The sequence below is a fragment of the Balaenoptera acutorostrata genome, chromosome 2, assembly GCF_949987535.1.
Source record: "Balaenoptera acutorostrata chromosome 2, mBalAcu1.1, whole genome shotgun sequence".
NCBI lineage: Eukaryota > Metazoa > Chordata > Mammalia > Artiodactyla > Balaenopteridae > Balaenoptera > Balaenoptera acutorostrata.
Window position 1 is genome coordinate 60,835,004 of NC_080065.1, and position 18,294 is coordinate 60,853,297.

Consider the following 18,294-nt stretch of genomic DNA (forward strand, 5'->3'; position numbering starts at 1 on the left):
TTTCCTGTCTTGTTCAAGCGATGGGATCCCAAACTGGGTATGAATGTACAGAAAGGGGCTTCAAATTCACACCAACCAACCCAACTGTTTCCCAGTCCCCTCACGAGAAGTAGTTTATATACAAGTGTCACGTGTGTGTTTAGCTGCCTCATCTGCATGTGGTCCATTTTTCCAAACCAGGCATTAGGGTCCTCCCAAGTAGGAATCAGATCTTTCCTTGTTCTCTCAGCCCCATCTTGTAATGGTCAGCACAGAGCCCAACACTTGGAGAATGCTCATAGATGGGAAGGGAATGTGCTTAAGATTTGAATGACAGATCTGCCCCTTACAATGAGCATTAATACCAGCCAACTGGGATTTAAGCAGGGATCTTATGCTAGAACCATCATAATCAGAAACGGTCTGGCACCTCTCGGCAGATGCTGGACAGGCGTGCCCTGGAAGTTGCTGGCAGCTTCCTACCTATCCTTGACTTGACAGACCCTCACCTGGCTCAGTGAAGAGAGAACTGCTTTAGAGTCCAAGAGACTTGGGTTTTGAATGATTTAACCTTGGATGAATTCCTTGGGCAAGTTACTTAGCCTCTCTTAACCTCGTTTCCTGGTTTTTAAAATGGGAAAAGGAGCAATTACATTAAGGAATTTCTAAGAGGATTAAATGATATAACTTATGCAAAGCTCCTAGCACAGAGAAAAGGCTCAGTCATCACTGACAGCCTTACCTTACCCACCCCTGGCCTCTCTCCATCATTCCTCAGGGGTAAGACCAGCATCCAGAACCATTCCTGAGCAGAGGCAAGTAAGTACTAGAAGGTATTACTTGAGGAAAGAAAACAGCCTGGAGACTCTGATCCAGGCTGACAGGCAGACTCATGAAACTCACACCAAAAAAAAAAAAAAAAAAAAAAAAAACAACAGCACAAAGACTTAGGACAAGGGATGCAGCCCATTTGAGGACTATAATTCATGTCCCCTTGGACACGCTAGTGAGAGCCCTGGACCCTGCTTACCTCCATCTGAGAGCCGTCTAGTTGAAAAAGCAGCTAAACATTGCAGTCTGCCAAGCGGGCAGCGTGGCAGGCTGGTTAAGAGCGCTGACCTGAGCTTAAATCCTCACTCTGCCACTTACGACTTGTGACCTTGGATTTGTTACGTAACCTATCTGAGCTTATTTTATCACCTGTACAAGAGGTTGGATGAAGCACTTATCAAGGTGCGCAGCTCCCCATCAGCGCTCAGAGGCATTAGGGCATCATAAGGTGGTGGTTAAAACTTGGACTTGGGAGCCCGGCTCTGCCACTTACTAACTTTCTATCCATGTTCAAGTAACCAGCCTCTCAATGCCTCAGTTTCTTCATTTGCAAAATGGGGACAGTAATTTTACCCAGTATCCTTAGTTTGGGTGCCTCCAGAAGCTCTGAGACAGGGATTTGAGAGTAAGGAGTTTATTTGGAAGGTGCTCCTGGCACACCCTGGTGTGGGTAGAGAAGTGAAACAGGGAAGGGGAGGCAGCTGATAATGGGTTACCTGTGAGCAACTGGGACTTGCTTTGCATGAGGGACTCCAGGAGAGTGTGCACAATGTACCCCAGATACTCCCAGCTGAGGGTTAAGGAAGCTGGGGTATTACCACCAAGTCCCCCCTCTGTCATTCTGAGGGCTGTTTCTGAGGGTCTTAACTCTCAGCACCCCAGTGTCCTGCACATGGGGTGAGTGTGCTCCGGCAGCCAGGAAAAAAAAAAGGTTATTTCGGCAGAGAATTTCAGGTGCTTGCAGTAGCAGTCTGTGGCGTAGAGGAGAGTGAGAGTGGATACGGACAGACAGCCAAAAGCATCTGCTACACTGCCTCGCAGGGCTGTGATCATAATTGAATAAAATAAACACGTAAAATTCTTAGAACAATGCCTGGCGTGGGGCAATCGCCCTCCCAGATGACACGCACACTAAACAGGTCCAAATAATCTTTCACTTAAAAACATTTCAAAGTACTTGTGAATGTTCTTAATAATTTCTTATTTAATGGAAGGGAAAAATTAGGGAAAAGTAATTCAGCTCAATAAATATTTATGAACAGCTCACCTGTGGCTGTGAGGCATTGTGTTCCCACAATCATCAACAGAAATAAAGAACTCATATCCCTGAGACAAGGTTCTCCACCCACCACCTCTTCCTAAGCATATCCTCTTGCTTGTTATCCTTTAAAAATATTCTTTCTTTATTCTTGACGTCTTCCTTACTTCAGTTTGCAATTTGCAGGTGGGGTTGCCGGTAATCTTTGAAAATTCATGGATAGTATATGAATCGCCAAAATCATGGAGACAGGCGAGTCTCACTTTTCAATTCTATAAACTAATATAAACCAATGAAGATTTCAAAGAAAAAAAATGGTCACCAAGAGCTCTCAGCAAACCTACTCAACAGCAAAAGAGATTCACACCATCCTCTCATATTACTAACCTAGTCCTTCCACCCTTAAATATGGAAGACTCATCAAGATCCCACATGCCGAGGAGCAACTAGGCCCGTGAGCCACAATTACTGAGCCTGCGCGTCTGGAGCCTGTGCTCCACAACAAGAGAGGCCGCGATAGTGAGAGGCCCGCGCACCGCGATGAAGAGTGGCCCCCGCTTGCCGCAACTAGGGAAAGCCCTCGCACAGAAACGAAGACCCAACACAGCCATAAATAATTAATTAATTAATTAATTAATTATTTTAAAAAAAGAGTTCTTGAGTATTAAAAAATACTTAGGTGTAGATCTGACAAAGCAGTACAGAACTTGTATGCTAAAATGCAAAGTGATACATGAACCATGAATCTAAGGACACTTGGGCATCACCATCCTGTGGTAGAAAGAGCTTAGTTAGACCTGGCTTTGGAACTTGGTGTGTCATCAGCTGTGAGATTTTGGTAAAATCTCAAATATCTATCACTGAAATATTTTCATCATGGCTGCTTTAAAATCATTATCAGATAATTCTAACATCTCTGTCATATCAGTGTTAGAGTCTATTGTTTGTCTTTCTTCATTCAGTTTGAGATCTTCTTAGCTCTTGTATAAGTCATTTTCAATAGAAACCTAGACATTTTCCTGTTATATTATGAGACTGAGGCTTATTTAAACCTTCTAGTCTGGTTCCCCCCACGTTTCTTTTTGAACACCACTCCAGCGGTTAAAGAAGGCGGGGTACATCACCTTGTTACTTACAGGTGGAGGTAGAATCCAGATTGCCCAGTTGTCCTCTATGGTATCCGAGGTAGGGGGTTCCTCTTTGCTGCTCTGTAGGAGTAGTAGTTCTGGTCCCTATGCTGTCTCCACTGACATTGAGGTAGGGGTGGCCTCGTCATCACTGGCAATTTTGAAATTGCCAGGCCTGACTCTCCACCGGGCCTCCTCTGACACCACCCCAGTGGGGAAGAGGAGGGATACCACATCACCGCTGGGCGAGAGAAAAAAATCTAGGCCCCCCATGTGGGCGCCACTAAAATTACAGGGGTGGCAGTGGGCCTCACTACCAACTGGCGGGGATAAAAGTCCTGGCTCCCTATTTGGTCTTCACTAACTCCATCATGGTAGTGGGGTGCAGTGCCTCATTACAGCCTTGTGAGGGTGCGGGTCTAGGCCTTTGCTGGCATGGGTAGGGTAAGGCCATAGTTTTTCCTGTAGTATGTGGCTGGAATAGAGTGATTCTTATTTAAGTTTTCTGCTTTGCTGGGCTGCATTCTTCCTAGTGATTTGACTAAAAATAGCAGGCTTCTGTTGGGGATTTTTATGTCTGCACTCACTGGCATTTCTTGGGTGAGCTTCTGCAGCTCCAAGTATAGGATACACGAGGCAACAAGAAAACCCAGGGAACTCACCCCACATCGTTCCTTAGGGCCTCATGTCCCTGGCTGGTCTGCCTTCTTTCCGTCTTTCAGAGTCTTCCTACGCTTGTTTCATATATAATGTCAGGGTTTTAGTTGTATTTAGTAGCATGAATAGGGAAAATACGCCCACCCATCTTTCCTGAGGTCAAAGTCTCTCATTCTTCATTTTAAAGTAACTAGTATTGCTAAGAATTTCATTGCAAGGCTTGGAAAATCCTACTGCTAAGAAATAGTCATGATTTTACAGGAACCCATAAAAGCCGATGTTTGGGGGCCAAAACAAACTTTTCTAATAGAGAGACTTTATATAAGTTTTCACTCAATGTTATTGCTTTGTTTGGGGGACCCCTTTTGACCTGTGACAGACATGACATGTCATAAAAAGAATATTAAAAGTGCCAGGCCATCACTGTGCTTTAAGTGATGTGATAAGTAAAAGAGATTTAATATATTCAGGAGCAAGCACTTTGAGGTTTTAGGAGGATTCTATGCCCAGTCACTTTGAGTCAGAAGGTAAGTTATTCTAAAGTCAGGTGCTACATCTGAGTGGTCTGCTTAGTATCCCCGATCAATTACATCATTTATTTGTGTGCATGTCAGGAATATACACAGCAAGTCTCAAAAGGTGGGGGAAAATGTTCCCTGGGTCACCTCCACATGGGACTGCTTACATTTGGTTCAGGTTAGAAATGAACGGGTTGACTGTAACTTACCGAGCCTCCAAGATACAGTCTAAGTTCCAGAAAGGGAAAGTGATGATCTGGAGTGTCAGGTCACATTCTGGGATTCCAGAAAAAAAATATTTCAGGAAGGATCCTATTTTTAAGTTGCAGAATAAAATCATCACTTTTGGAAAGGCCCCCTTCCCTATCTTAAAAAAAACTCTCTCAGAGACTGCTGGGCTGAAACTCAGTCTTGGGTGACGAAGACAAAGAAATCACGCTGCAGCAGTCAATATTTTGCTGGTGTTGAAATATTTACCTGGTGTTGTTTCAGTCCAAGAGCACCGCATACTTGAGCAATGGGTGAGTCTTGGGATGGGGAAGAGGTAAGGACAATGAAAAAGGAACCCAAAGTGTTCTCGGCCAGAGCTGAAAGCAACTCTCCTTGACACCCATCAATTTTCTTTCCCAAACAGTCCTGACAGAGTCTTTTAGTATCAATTAGATGTTCCCAGAGAGCGCCTATAATCCTTTAGACATCATTGTTCTCTTACGTCAATATGTATATTACCAGCAAAGATCTCACTATTCAGAAAGAAAAAAAAGGTAGATGCTGTTCAACTTCAGAGTAGCTGACTCTGATTTTAGTTCATAAAGCTCTATTTTCCAAATCTTATGGAATGTTACATCTTGACAATGCATGAAACATAAGCATCTGGATTCTAAATTCCCAAAGACATTTGAACAATGACATGTACAGTGGATTTAAAGATATACACACTAGGCAGGTAGTCTTGCTAGCAAGAGCCTTTCCTTCAAGATCTAACAATTAGCTCCCTGGCCGGGACCCAGCACGCAGACCAAAGGAGAACACTGACATTCCCAGAGGAAAAGTGCAGCTCTGCCAGCAGCTCTCCTATCCCTGCCCAATAGGTCCCTAGTAATGGCACAGGTCTGCATCTAGAGGTAACATTTGCAAAGCTTGACTTTTTTTTTTTTTTTTTGCTTTAGCTTCTTCAGAGGGAGGCCATTGTTATTCATATCTCTGAAAAGAATATAAAAACACTGTAGTGCTTAACATAACATACTCTCTACTCTCAAGGAGTCAAATTGCCATTGCAAACGATGATATAAGGAAGGAACACCCAGAAAGACTTAGAGGAAGGGAACAGTCCATCAGCAGACACAATGGCAGGTGCTGTTTTCATAGTGAAGTGCTAGGAACTGTAGAAAGAGGCAAAAATGAACCAAATGGTAGTCTGTGCACAGTGCACCAGACTCTCCAAGCCACCCCACCCATGATGACTGAACAGTCCCTCCATAGCCTAAAGCATGCACACAGCTTACCAAGGGACACAGGGTGGATTGTTGGGAAAGCACATCTCTAGAGCCAGGAGGAATCACAACTGAATCCCAATTCCATTGCTTACTAGCTAGGTGCCCTAGTACTGATTGCTTAACCTTTCAGAATCTCCATTTTCTTACCTATGAGTATTCATTAATTCATTTAGTACCTATTCAATGCTTATTATGTGGCAACTATTGCACTAGGTCCTAAGCAATACAGCAATGAATAAAACCTCTTGTGTGTTCTGATTTAAATGAAATATATATGTAAAGCATAGAGTATAGAAACTAGCAGAGATATGGGAGATGCTCAATAACTATTATAAATTCCTTCCTCCTTTTTATCCTTCGAGGGGTGCAGAAGGAGTTTAATCCAAAACAACCACTTGTTCATTAAAAGATAAATTACGTTATGTCTACCTCCAACACAAAGAACAATTCATGGACTCCAATTAGGGAAATTTGGCATCTTAAGTGTTAGGACCTTATACCAGGGCTTGAGAGGAAGGGGTGGAGGAAATTCTAAAAGCTTCCTATCAACCATTTGCCCTGACCATTCCCCCCAATTCTGAATCAACTCTTAACTAACTGTTGTGGTGTAGGGGATAGAGTACAGAAAGTGGAAGATGTGCTAAGTCACTTGCCTGAGCCATTAACTAGCCATGTGACAGAAGGTAAGTCATCTAAGCCAATAATAACAGCAGCCATCACCTGCTGAAGTTCTTAAAAGTGCTCACTAGACTAAAAATTCCTTGAAGTAAAGACTTACTTATTTGAATCCCTCCTTCAGTGGTTATTAAAAGGCAAAAAGTTGGCACTCAAGCAACATTTGCTGAATGTAAAATTGAGATCATTCTGCCTTGCCCATGTTGTAGGTTTTTTATGAAGATCAAATGAGGCCATTTTTATAAAAACTCTTTGAGGTTGTAAAATATTATGCAGATGTAAGGAATTAATATATGCCTGTCTCAGGTCTGGAAAGGAAGTAGGAAAAAGAGAGAAATGGGAAGGATGAAAGAGAGTTGAGGGCAGGGCAGGCAGTTGGATTTGAGAGCGACTGAAGCTACTCTGAGGTGGAGGAAAGATTTCAATTGCTGTAAGAATTTGGGGGCCATTTCCCACACAGCCTGACAGTCTTTCAGTGACTGTTCCTTAAGACCTACTCCAAGATATTCTACCCTATGACCAGACTCAGGGTATTGGGGAAAGGAATTATGACAGTCATATAATATGATGGATACCACAGGACTTTCTAAGGTCATGCTTCAGAGAGACTGTTATGACATGGGGAGATACTTAAGAATAAATTAAATATTTTTTTTTAAAGAGCAATGAGGATCTTAGTTTTGTAAATAAATAAATAAATAAGCATATAGAAGCAAGGACAAAAGCAATCTCCAAGAGGAGATATACCAATAAGTTAACAGTAATACTTTATTATAGGTACTTATAATAATTAAGTAATCTTTGTTGTCTTGTTTATACTTGTATATAGTCTATATAATCTTCAATGAATAATTATTACTTTTATAATTGGAAATATATCTGTATGTATAAACAGATACTCTCTTCTTCGCTGGTTCTTGCATCCCTTCTGGGAACTGATTCAGATCCAAATCAGCTATTCCAAAAACCAAATCACCAGGAACTGAATCAGATGTTCCATCCAAGTCCCAGCTGGCAAAAATGAGACCTGTAATTCAGCTTTTTGATTTTGTTAGCTGTACGGCTAGATTGGGCTCTTTTCTCCTTTTATCCCGGAAGTCGGATGCCTGGGTTCCAGTCACAGCTCTAATAGCTGTGTGCCCTCAGACATGTCACTGGCCCTCTCTGGGCCTCCCTCCTCCCCTGTAAAATGAGGGAGCTGGACTCTGATGATCTAGGACCACCTGGGCAATTTTTATACCATTCACCATCTTCCCTTGGCTTTTTTCCTCTGAGTATATTTGTTCCATTTTACTCCCTCTCACAATTCCTCCCACGGAGAAGTGAAGCACAAATGAGCCTTTCTGAGTTTTTGTTGACTTTTTTTTTTTGGCTGCATTGGGTCTTCGTTGCTGTGTGCGGGCTTTCTCTAGATGCGGCGAGCGGGGGCTACTCTTCATTGCGGTGCGCAGGCTTCTCCTTGCGGTGGCTTTTCTTGTGGAGCAAGGGCTCTAGGTGCACAGGCTTCAGTAGTTGTGGCGCACGGGCTTAGTTGCTCCATGGCATGTGGGATCTTCCCGGACCAGAGCTCGAACCCGTGTCCCCTGCATTGGCAGGCGGATTCTCATCCACTGCGCCACTGGGGAAGCCCCTTGGTTGACACTTCTACTTGCAAGTTGGAAGACCTTGTTGGCTGGAGCGAAGGGTCTGCTTGTTGGTGAAGTCAACGGGCATGAGCTGGTGCTGTTCCCTCTCCCTCCTCGTAATCAGAGCCCTGGCTACTGAACTCGTGGCTGGCATCAGAGCAGCAACCAACATTTGGTTGACATGGACATAGTTTTTCATCAGGGGAAAGCAGGAATGAATTCAAGAGGCTTCTTTTTTTCAAGCAATTTTGAGTATCTGCTTTTGGGTTTGTGTCTGCCTGTATTTGGCAGAGCTGGTCTTGGGGAAGACCTGGCATTTGTGACCAAAGGGGGTCAGTCTCCTTCCTTCTCCAGGATGGAAGCAGCACGAATTGTCCCCGAGCTCCCAGTCGGCCAGAGGGGGGCAGCCAATCCTCCTCTGCCCCAGCCGCAGTAGCCCGTGGCCACTCGGCCCCTGAGAGCCACAGGCCTCACATCTCCCCAGCTCCAGCCTCCTTTCAAAGGCCCTTTATTAAACCATGAACTATTTGCTGTCGAGACATTTAGGATGAAATCATTGTGTTAAACAAATAAACGCAGCTTCGTCCAGATTTCTGCTCTGAGGAGCAGAGTAAGAAAATAATTTCTGTCTGCTCGCCACAAAAGCGGCTGGAAAGGCCCAAAGAAAAATATTATTTTTACTCCATTGTGTGAAATATTGTCCTGGAGGATCTGACGCACTAAGCGTTTGAAGAGTTTGTGCTGGCAGGTTTCAAAGGTCCCCTGGGTCGGCCCCCTGGGATTGTTTTCTGCATTAATAAACTTAGCATGATGTGTGTTAAAAGGAACATTCTGTTTGCTTTGTAAATAAGGGATGTCAAACAAGAAGCAGAAGCCTTACAGACACTAGGTGATGTGTTCTCGGAGCAAGGAGGGGGAGGTAGGGAGGGACAGGCACCCTGGAAAAACGGGTAATGCTGGGGCTTCCTGCACTGAGCTGAGGCCTTGTTGGGGAAACAAATCAGTCTGTCTGAGTCCAAACCAGGCCATTTCCTCACTGATCCTGGTGGGAAAGCTGCACACTTTGCCCCGAACCAGCAGGACACAGGCTTGGGAAGGAAAGTTCTCAAGTGTCTGTCAGCTGTGTGGTGGAGGGGAGACGACGGCGCCTGGCAGAGGGGCCCTCCCCCAACCCTGAACCCCGCCCACCCCTTTTAGAGAAGTTTCCTGGCTTGTCGGGATCTCCCAGAGCTGGCAGGCAGGAGGGGGCAGAGGTGAAAGCTATGTCTTTGGGAATGACGATCTGGCTATCGCTCCCTCTATCTCTCTCATATGCCTTTCTCAGATGTGTCTGCAGCCCCTGTCAAATTCCTGACGGGTCCTCAGGGACGCCGACATCGTGGGAGACATAATCACCCTGGCCCTGTGAGCCCTCCTCTGCAGGGAGCCCGAAGGAACCAGGGCAGGATGTGTAACGCCTCTGGCTCAAGTATTTGCTATTTTCACAGGTGCCTCCCCCTGGTCCCACAGCCCCCTCTGTTGTCTGATCCAATGTTATCGAAGGTTCCCCAGACCTCCCAGGCATTTTCATTTCCGCCCACTGCCCTGCTGGCTTCTTCCCGTTACTCCCCAAGCTCTCCACTCCCCTCTGCGGTCCTGGAAAGACTTCCTGTGACATCCATTTCTATTCTGGCAAGTCCTGGTTCTCTCCTGCTCAGGAGTTCATACCATTTCTTGAGACTTTGGAGGAAAGTGATGACAGGGAATGCTGAGCTCCCTCTGGTGAGAATCACAGACTCTCAGAGGTTAAGGGTGTAGACACAGAAACCCGGGGATGTTCACCTTGGACCCTAGTCGAATCACCTGGAGGGTTTTTATAGTTGCTGTTTTCTGAGCCCACACCCAAGTGGTTGTGATTCAGTTACTTTGGGGTGATGTTTTTAACCTCAAAATGTTTTTACGTCTTGGAGATTCCTGTAGTGGGTGACTCCAGTGTGGCAACGAAGAAACCAAGCCAAGCTGTGTTCTCACCCCACACGCTAATTTCATGGAGGAGTAACTCACGTGTCTGAGGTCTCTGTATTTGTTTCCTGTGGCAGCTTTAATGAGTACCACAAACTGAGTGGCTTGACCAACAGAATGTATTCTGGAGGCCAGAAGTCCAAAATCAGGGTGTTGGCCGGACTGCACTTCCTTTGGAGGCTCTGGGGAAGGATCCTTCCTTGCTTCTTCCAGCTTCCAGTGGCTGTCAGCATTCCTTGGCTTGTGGCTGCAACTCTCTGCTCTGTCTTCACATTGCCTTCTCCTCTGTGAGGCTCTCTGTGTTCTCACCTTCCATCTGTGTTATCTCCCTTTATCTTTTTCTTATAAGGACATTTGTGATGGCATGTAGGTCCCATCTGGATAAACCAAGATAAGCGCCTCCTCTCAAAATTGCTAATCACATCTTTTGCTATATAATATTCATTCTTTAACCATATAAGGTAATATTCACAGGTTATAAGGATTAGGACATGGACACACCTTTGGGGGGTCACCATTCATCCCACAACAGTCCCTTGGTCAGTGGCAGAGTTAGGACTAGAACTGGGTCTTTTGACTTGCCACAGAATATGCCTGCTGCTATATCAGGCTCCTGGGTTGCACACATCCCTTTGAAGCAGTCTAGTGAGGAACTTAAGTGCAGGGTTTTTGCATCAGCAGACCTGAGTTCAAATCCCAGCACTTATTCAGTTTACCACTGATTTTTGGTCTGCAAATTGGGGATAATCATTTAGCCTAATTTTAAGGAATAAATGACACAATGTATGTAAAGCACTTAGCAGGACCAGGCACATGGTAAAGGCTCAGTGTTAGTATTACTGATCTGGCAGGAATTAAATATTTTATCATTAAAAATTATAGGAGAGAGTAAATACATGCAATTATATATCTGATAAGGGATTATTACTCAGAATATATGGAGAACTCCTAAAATTCAACAACCAGAAAACAAACAACCTGGTTCAAAAATGGCAAAAACTTTAACAGACATTTCTCCAAAGAAGACATACAAATTACCAATAAGCACATGTAAAGATGCTCAACATCAATAATCATTAGGGAAATGCAAATCAAAACTACAATGAAATACCACCTCATACGTATTAGGATGGCTACTATCAAAACAACAGAAAATAATGAATGTTGGCAAGAATGTGGAGAAGTGGAACCCTTGTACACTATTGGTAGGAATATAAAATGATGATTCTCAAAAAATTAAAAATAGAACTACCGTATGACCCAACAATCCCACTCCTGGGTATATACCCAAAATAATTGAAAACAGGGTCTCAAATCAATATTTGTTCACCCATGTTCATAGATACATTATTCACAATAACCAAGACATGGAAGCAACCCAAGTGTCCATCAATGGATGAATGGATAAGCAAAATGTGGTATATACATACAACAGAATGTTATTCAGCCTTAAAAAGGAAGGAAATTCTGACATATGCTATAGCATAGATGTACCATGAAGACATTATGCTAAGTGAAATAAGTCAGTCACCAAATATATATATACTGTATGATTCCACTTATATGAGGTACCTAGATTAGTCAAAATCATAGGGACAGAAAGTAGAATGGTGATTGCCAGAGGCTGGAGGGAAGGGAGGTATTGGGAGTTACTGTGTAATGAGTATAGAGTTTCAGTTTTGCAAGATGAAAAGGGTTTTGGAGGTGGATGGTAGTGATAGTTGCACAACAATATGAAAATAAACTATAATATGCAACCAGTACATTGCTAACGCAACGTTAGCAACCTATGAGCTGGACTTGAATTGAACAAAGAGGGTAAAGGTATTGGAAAGCCCCCACTTGGGAGGTAGCGGGAGAGTGGGCCACACTGGGAAAGCAGCCTAGACTGCAGTGGGTGACAGGTCAAGTGTGGAGCGATTTCAGAGACCTGCACAGAGCTCCTCTCCCTGGTCTCATAGCTAAGTGCTCTCCAAGGAGCTGGGGCTGCCACCTGCACAGCATCCTGGCGACCCTCAACAGGAGCCACCCCTGGCCTTCTGTTCTCACTGTTAATCTGTTTTAGTATCATCCACCTGGCTAAGTGGGATGAGCCAAAGAAAGGCAGGGAGACCTTAAAGGTAGCTTAAGAACAGTCTGAAACAAGAGGTTGTGTGATCTAGGGGCCATTTAAAGATTTCATGTTGCTTTTGTAAAATCTCTCTTCCACCAGCCCGTATTAAGAGAAAAAAATTCCTCGTGGCCAGAGTTCAGTACAAATCTCCCAGCACCACGGAGTTGCAGACCTACCCCAAAATGTTGCCATTTTTAGGAAGCAGCACAATCATACTGAAAGATCCATTTTAAAAGGCCTTGTCTCCCCTCTGACCCTCCCCCTTGCAGCCTCCACCCCCGAATACGCACACACTGCCAATAAGTCTCCCACCAAAGCCCCAGCTGAAAATACCCTCAGCTGTTGGCTTCTGTTATAGTTTACACTACAGACCCACAGTCTCATAGGCACCCAGAGATAACACAGAGGGAATTCAAGAACTGCCACTGAACACACGGGCTCAAATGCAGCTTCCCTGAGCTGGAAGGGTATGAGCAAGCTCCCCAGATCCCTCACAAAGAGAGGCCACCTCCCCTTTGCTGGTGGCCTGCACTCCTCAAAAAATAAACCAAGCAAGGAGGGGAAAGCAGCTTTGGAACGGTCAGGAATCTACACACAACTTCCCCATACCCTGCTGTCTCCCAGAGATTTCTTTTCCTAACCTTGCTCCATGAGCAGTGGGTCACCAGAAATCCTAATCTGGCTCTGGAGGAAAGTTCAGGATGGTAAGATATGGGTAAAGCCTAAGTGTTAGGATCACTCCACCCACCTTCACAGTGAGGGAAAGCCAGGCTGGTCTGAGCATCTCCCAGAGCTTCATACTGGAAGGCAGCCCCTGCAAAAACCTGTGCCCAGAGAAAGCACGAGCTGTGCACACAGTGTACTATATAATCAGAACAGGTGAAAATGTTCTTCCTCTGGTACGTTTAACATATGTCCATTTTCCTCTGCTGGTGAGCACCACTTGTTTTCCTTTTCCTGACCCCTTTTTTGCTGGTTGTCTTTTCATATAAATTTCAAAGTTGTAGCCAAACAAAAATTAACATCATACCAGAAAGAGCTCTTTAAGATAGTGTAGGAGACAAAGATGAAGACTCAACAGTTTCTATGTTATATCCTACACATCTTCATGCAGCTACTTTTAATGACACCTCTGGCCCATCCTCTTTGCCTTGTGGTTCCTGCCTATAGGCAAACCAAAACTTGGCCACCATGGGAGTAATAACAGCTTAAAGTAGCTACAGCTATGGATATAATCAGAACCATGATGTGGTGACAAGATTTCTATGGAGGTTTAAAATACTGCTAGAGTATCACTCAACAGCTTACAACTGCTGCAGCCTCCCCTGGCGTTCTTGCCCCCAGCACCACACTGGAGATGGGATTGTTAGTCATAAAATGTTCTTGGGACAGTGTGATGGCAGCAATAAGCCATGGATTAAACTGGACCAGTTCTAACACCCCTTTCAACTCACATATCTGGGAATATACAGGTCTTCAGTTTATATGGAGGGGAGGCTGGGGGTCAGACCCAAGCAGCCTCCTGCAAAGAAGGAGGTACCCAAAAGATGACCAGACCTCAGGGTTCAAGACTTCCTATTTGCCTGATGTGCCTGACAAGAGGTTAACATCCAAAACATACAAACAGCTCACACAACTCATTATCAAAAAAATAAAACAACCCAATCGAAAAATGAACAGAAGATCTAAATAGACATTTCTCCAAAGAAGACATACAGATAGATAGTCAACAGGCACATGGAAAGATGCTCAACATCAATAATTATTAGAGAAATGCAAATCAAAAGCACAATGAGGTACCACCTCACACTGGTCAGAATGACCATCATCAAAAAGTCTACAAATAATAAATGCTAGAGAGGATTGGAGAAAAGGGAACCCTCCTATACTGTTGGTGGGAATGTAAGTTGGTGCAGCCACTATGGAGAACAGTATGGAGGTTCCTCAGAAAACTAAAAATCGAATTACCATATGATCCAGCTATCCCATTCCTGAGCATATATCCAGAAAAAAATGAAAACACTAATTCGAAAAGATACATTCACCCCAGTGTTCATAGTAGCACTATTTACAACAGCCAAGGCATGGAAACAACCAAAGTGCCCATCAACAGACGACTGGTTTAAGATCATGTGAGATATAGATAGATAGATATAGATATATATATAGATATATGTATATATGTGTGTATATATATATATATATATATATATGTTACTCGGCCATAAAAAAAGAATGAAATATTGCCATTTGCAGCAACATGGATGGATCTAGAGAATATCATACTAAGTGAAGTAAGTCAGAGAGAGACAAGTGTTATATGATATCACTTACATGTGTAATCTGAAAAATAATACAAATGAATGTATATACAAAAAGAAACAGACTTACAGACATAGAAAACAAACTTATGGTTACCAAGGGGGAAAGGGAGGGAGCGAGGGGGATAAATTAGGACTATGAGATTAACAGATACAAACTACTATATATAAAATAGATAAGCAACTATTATTTACTGTATACCACAGGGAACTATATTCAATATCTTGTAATAACCTATAATGGAAAAGAATCTGAAAAAATAAAATATATTAATATACATAACTGAATCACTTTGCTATACACTTAAAACTAACACAATATTGTAAATCAACTATACTTCAATAAAAAAAATTGACGAGGGACTTCCCTGGTAGTGCAGTGGTTAAGACTCCACGCTCCCAGTGCAGGGTTCGATCCCTGGTCAGGGAACTAGATCTCACATGCATGCCGCAACTAAGGAGACTGCGAGCTGCAACTAAGACCCAGCGCAAACAAATAAGTAAATAAAATAAAATAAAATAAAAACTTTAAAAAAAATTGACGAGTGAAGAAACAAAGCAAGACAAAGAAGCAAAAAGATTTCTTGTTTACAGAGAGAAGTAGGACTTCTTTTTTTTTCTCTTTCCATGCCAACCTAGCTTTAGTTTTTAAATTAGGGCTATAAATTACATAAAATTTATGCTTTTTATTGTACATTTTTGCTTGTTTTGACAAACACGCCAATCATGTAACCATTACAATCAAGATATTAAACAGTTACATCATCCCCCCCACCCTCCAATTTTCCCATACCACTTTGTAGTTGTCTTAGTCCATTTGGACTGCTATAGCTAAATACAAGAGATGAGGTGGCTTACAAACAACAAACACTTATTTTTCACAGTTCTAGAGCATAGGAAGTCCAAGATTATGGTGCTGACAGATTTGGCATCTGATGAGCTTTTCCTGGTTCATAGACAGCCTTCTTTTTGCTGTGTTCTCACACAGTGAAAAGGGGCATGAGAGCTTTCTTGGCCTTCTCTTATAAGGGTACTAATCCCATTCATGAGGGCTCCACCCTCAAGACCTAGTCACCTCCTAAAGGCCCGCTCTTAACCTTGGGAATTTGGTTTCAACATATGAACTTTGGGGGAACACAGACATTCTGACCATAGCAGTAGTCAATCTTTTTTCCATTCCCAGCCCCTAGCAACCACTGTGTTTTCCAGAACATCATATAAATTAAGTCATCAGTGCAGTCTTGTTAGACTGGCTTCTTCCATGTAGCATAATGCATCGAGATCCATCCCTGTCATTGGGAATATCAGTAACTTGTTCCTTTTTATTTTTGAGTATGATTTTATTTATGGAATTATTTGTATGTTTGTTTATCTTTTCACCAATTGAAAGATATTTTCCACCTAGGTTTCGGTGATCATGAATAAAGCCACTATAAAAATTAATGTACAGGGGCTTCCCTGGTGGCACAGTGGTTGAGAATCTGCCTGCCAATGCAGGGGACATGGGTTCGAGCCCTGGTCTGGGAAGATCCCACATGCCACGGAGCAACTAGGCCCATGAGCCACAATTACTGAGCCTGCGCGTCTGGAGCCTGTGCTCCGCAACAAGAGAGGCCACGATAGTGAGAGGCCCGTGCACCGCGATGAAGAGTGGCCCCTGCTTGCCGCAACTAGAGAAGGCCCTCGCACAGAAACGAAGACCCAACACAGCCATAAATAAATTAATTAATTAATTTAAAAAAATTAATGTACAGGTTTTAGGGACTTCCCTGGCGGTCCAGTGGCTAAGACTGTGCACTCCCAATGCAGAGGGCCCGGGTTTGATCTCTGGTCAGGGAACTAGATCCTGCATGCCACAACTAAAGATCCCACATTCTGCAACTAAAGATCCCACATGCTGCAACTAAAAAGATCCCACATGCCACAACGAAGATCCTGCATGCAGCAGCGAAGATCCCGTGTGCCACAACTAAGATCCAGTGCAGCCAAATAAATAAATTTTTTTTTTCAATTAATGTACAGGTTTTGGCCTGGACATAAATTTTCATTTCACTTTGGTAAGTACCTGGGACTGAGGCTGCTGCATCATATGGTAAGTGTATGTTGAACTTTATTCAAAACCGCCAAACTGTTTTCCAAAGTGGCTATGCCATTTTGCATTCGCACCAGCAATGGATGAGAGCTTCTGTTACTCTACATCCTTGCCAGCACTTGGCATTGTCAGTTACAGTTTCTTTTGAAACACATAACAATCTTGTTCTTTAGAAAATGAAGCTGAGGGGCTTCCCTGGTGGCACAGTGGTTAAGAATCCGCCTACCAATCCAGGGGACACAGGTTCAAGCCCTGGTCCGGGAAGATACCACATACTGCAGAGCAACTATGCCCCATGCGCCACAACTACTGAGCCTGCGAGCCACAGCTACTGAGCCTGCACGCCACAACTACTGAAGCCCGCGTGCCTAGAGCCCATGCTCCACAACAAGAGAAGCCACAACAATGAGAAGCCCGCGCACCACAATGAAGAGTAGCCCCTGCTCGCCACAACTAGAGAAAGCCCGTGCACAGTAACGAAGACCCAATGCAGCCAAAAATAAATAAATAAATTTATTAAAAAAAAAAAAAGAAAATGAAGCTGAGCCAGTAAGGATGTGTGAATTTTTCAGTTGACTAAATAGTTGGGCCAGAATTTGAACTCAGAACCCTACACAGTCCTAGACTAGGTTTAGCTCAGTGTTTTAACTTGCTCAAATCCCACCTCCTTCTACACAGCTCTGTGGTAATCAAATAGCACAATAAGAAAAAAAAATAACCCAATTGAAAATGGACATAGGATTTGAATAAGCATTTCTTCAAAGAAGGTATATGAATGACCAATAAGCACATGGAAAGATGTTCAACATTGTTAGTCATCAGAGAAATGCAAATCAAAACTATAACGAGATATTACTTCACATCTACCAGGATGGCTATAATCAAAAAACAGAAAATAACAAGTGTTGGTGAGGATGCAAAGAAATTGCAACCCTCATACACTGCTGGTGGGAATGTAAAATGGTACAGTCACTTTGGAAACAGTACGGAAGTTCTCCAAAATATTAAACATAGAGTTATCATATGCCTCAAAAATTCTCACTTCTAGGTACCCAAGAGAATTGAAAACATATCTTCATATGAAAACTTGTACACAAATGTTCATGGCAGCACTATTTATATTAGCCAAAAAGTGGAAACAGTGCAAATATCCATCAATTAATGAATGGTAAACAAAATGTGTTATACCCACATGATGGAATATTGTTCCACCATGAAAAGGAATGAAGTTCTGATACATGCTACTACATAGATGAACCTTGATAAAATTATGCAAAGTGAAATAAGCCAGACACAAAAGGCCATATACTGCATGATTCCACTTATATGAAACATTCAGAATAGGCAAATCCACAGAGACAGAAAGTAGATTAGTGGTTGCAAGGGGCTGGGGGAAGACGGAATGGAGAGTGACTGCTAATGGGTATGAGGTTTCCTTTGGGGGTATTAAAAATGTTCTGGAATTATATAGAGATGATGATTATTCAACTTTATGAATACACTAAAAACCACTGAATTGCATCTTTCAAAGAGTGAACTTTGTATGTAAATTTATCTCAATAAAGCAGTCATGAAAGGAAAAAAGTAGGTGTATATGTGTA

The 18,294-nt window shown here is 43.0% G+C and overlaps 1 long non-coding RNA gene across 3 annotated transcripts in view; it reads right to left on the reverse strand.

The window, feature by feature from the left end:
• Nucleotides 1-18,294, reverse strand: part of LOC130706942 (uncharacterized) — a 78,349-nt gene that overhangs the window by 24,878 nt on the left and 35,177 nt on the right. For 2 of the 3 annotated variants that reach the window (XR_009006972.1, XR_009006982.1), the window contains exon 5: nt 4,580-4,646. The exons of the other annotated variant lie outside the window; for it this stretch is intronic. This is a non-coding gene — a long non-coding RNA (uncharacterized LOC130706942). The remainder of the gene's footprint in view (nt 1-4,579; nt 4,647-18,294) is intronic. 3 annotated transcript variants of the gene reach the window in all.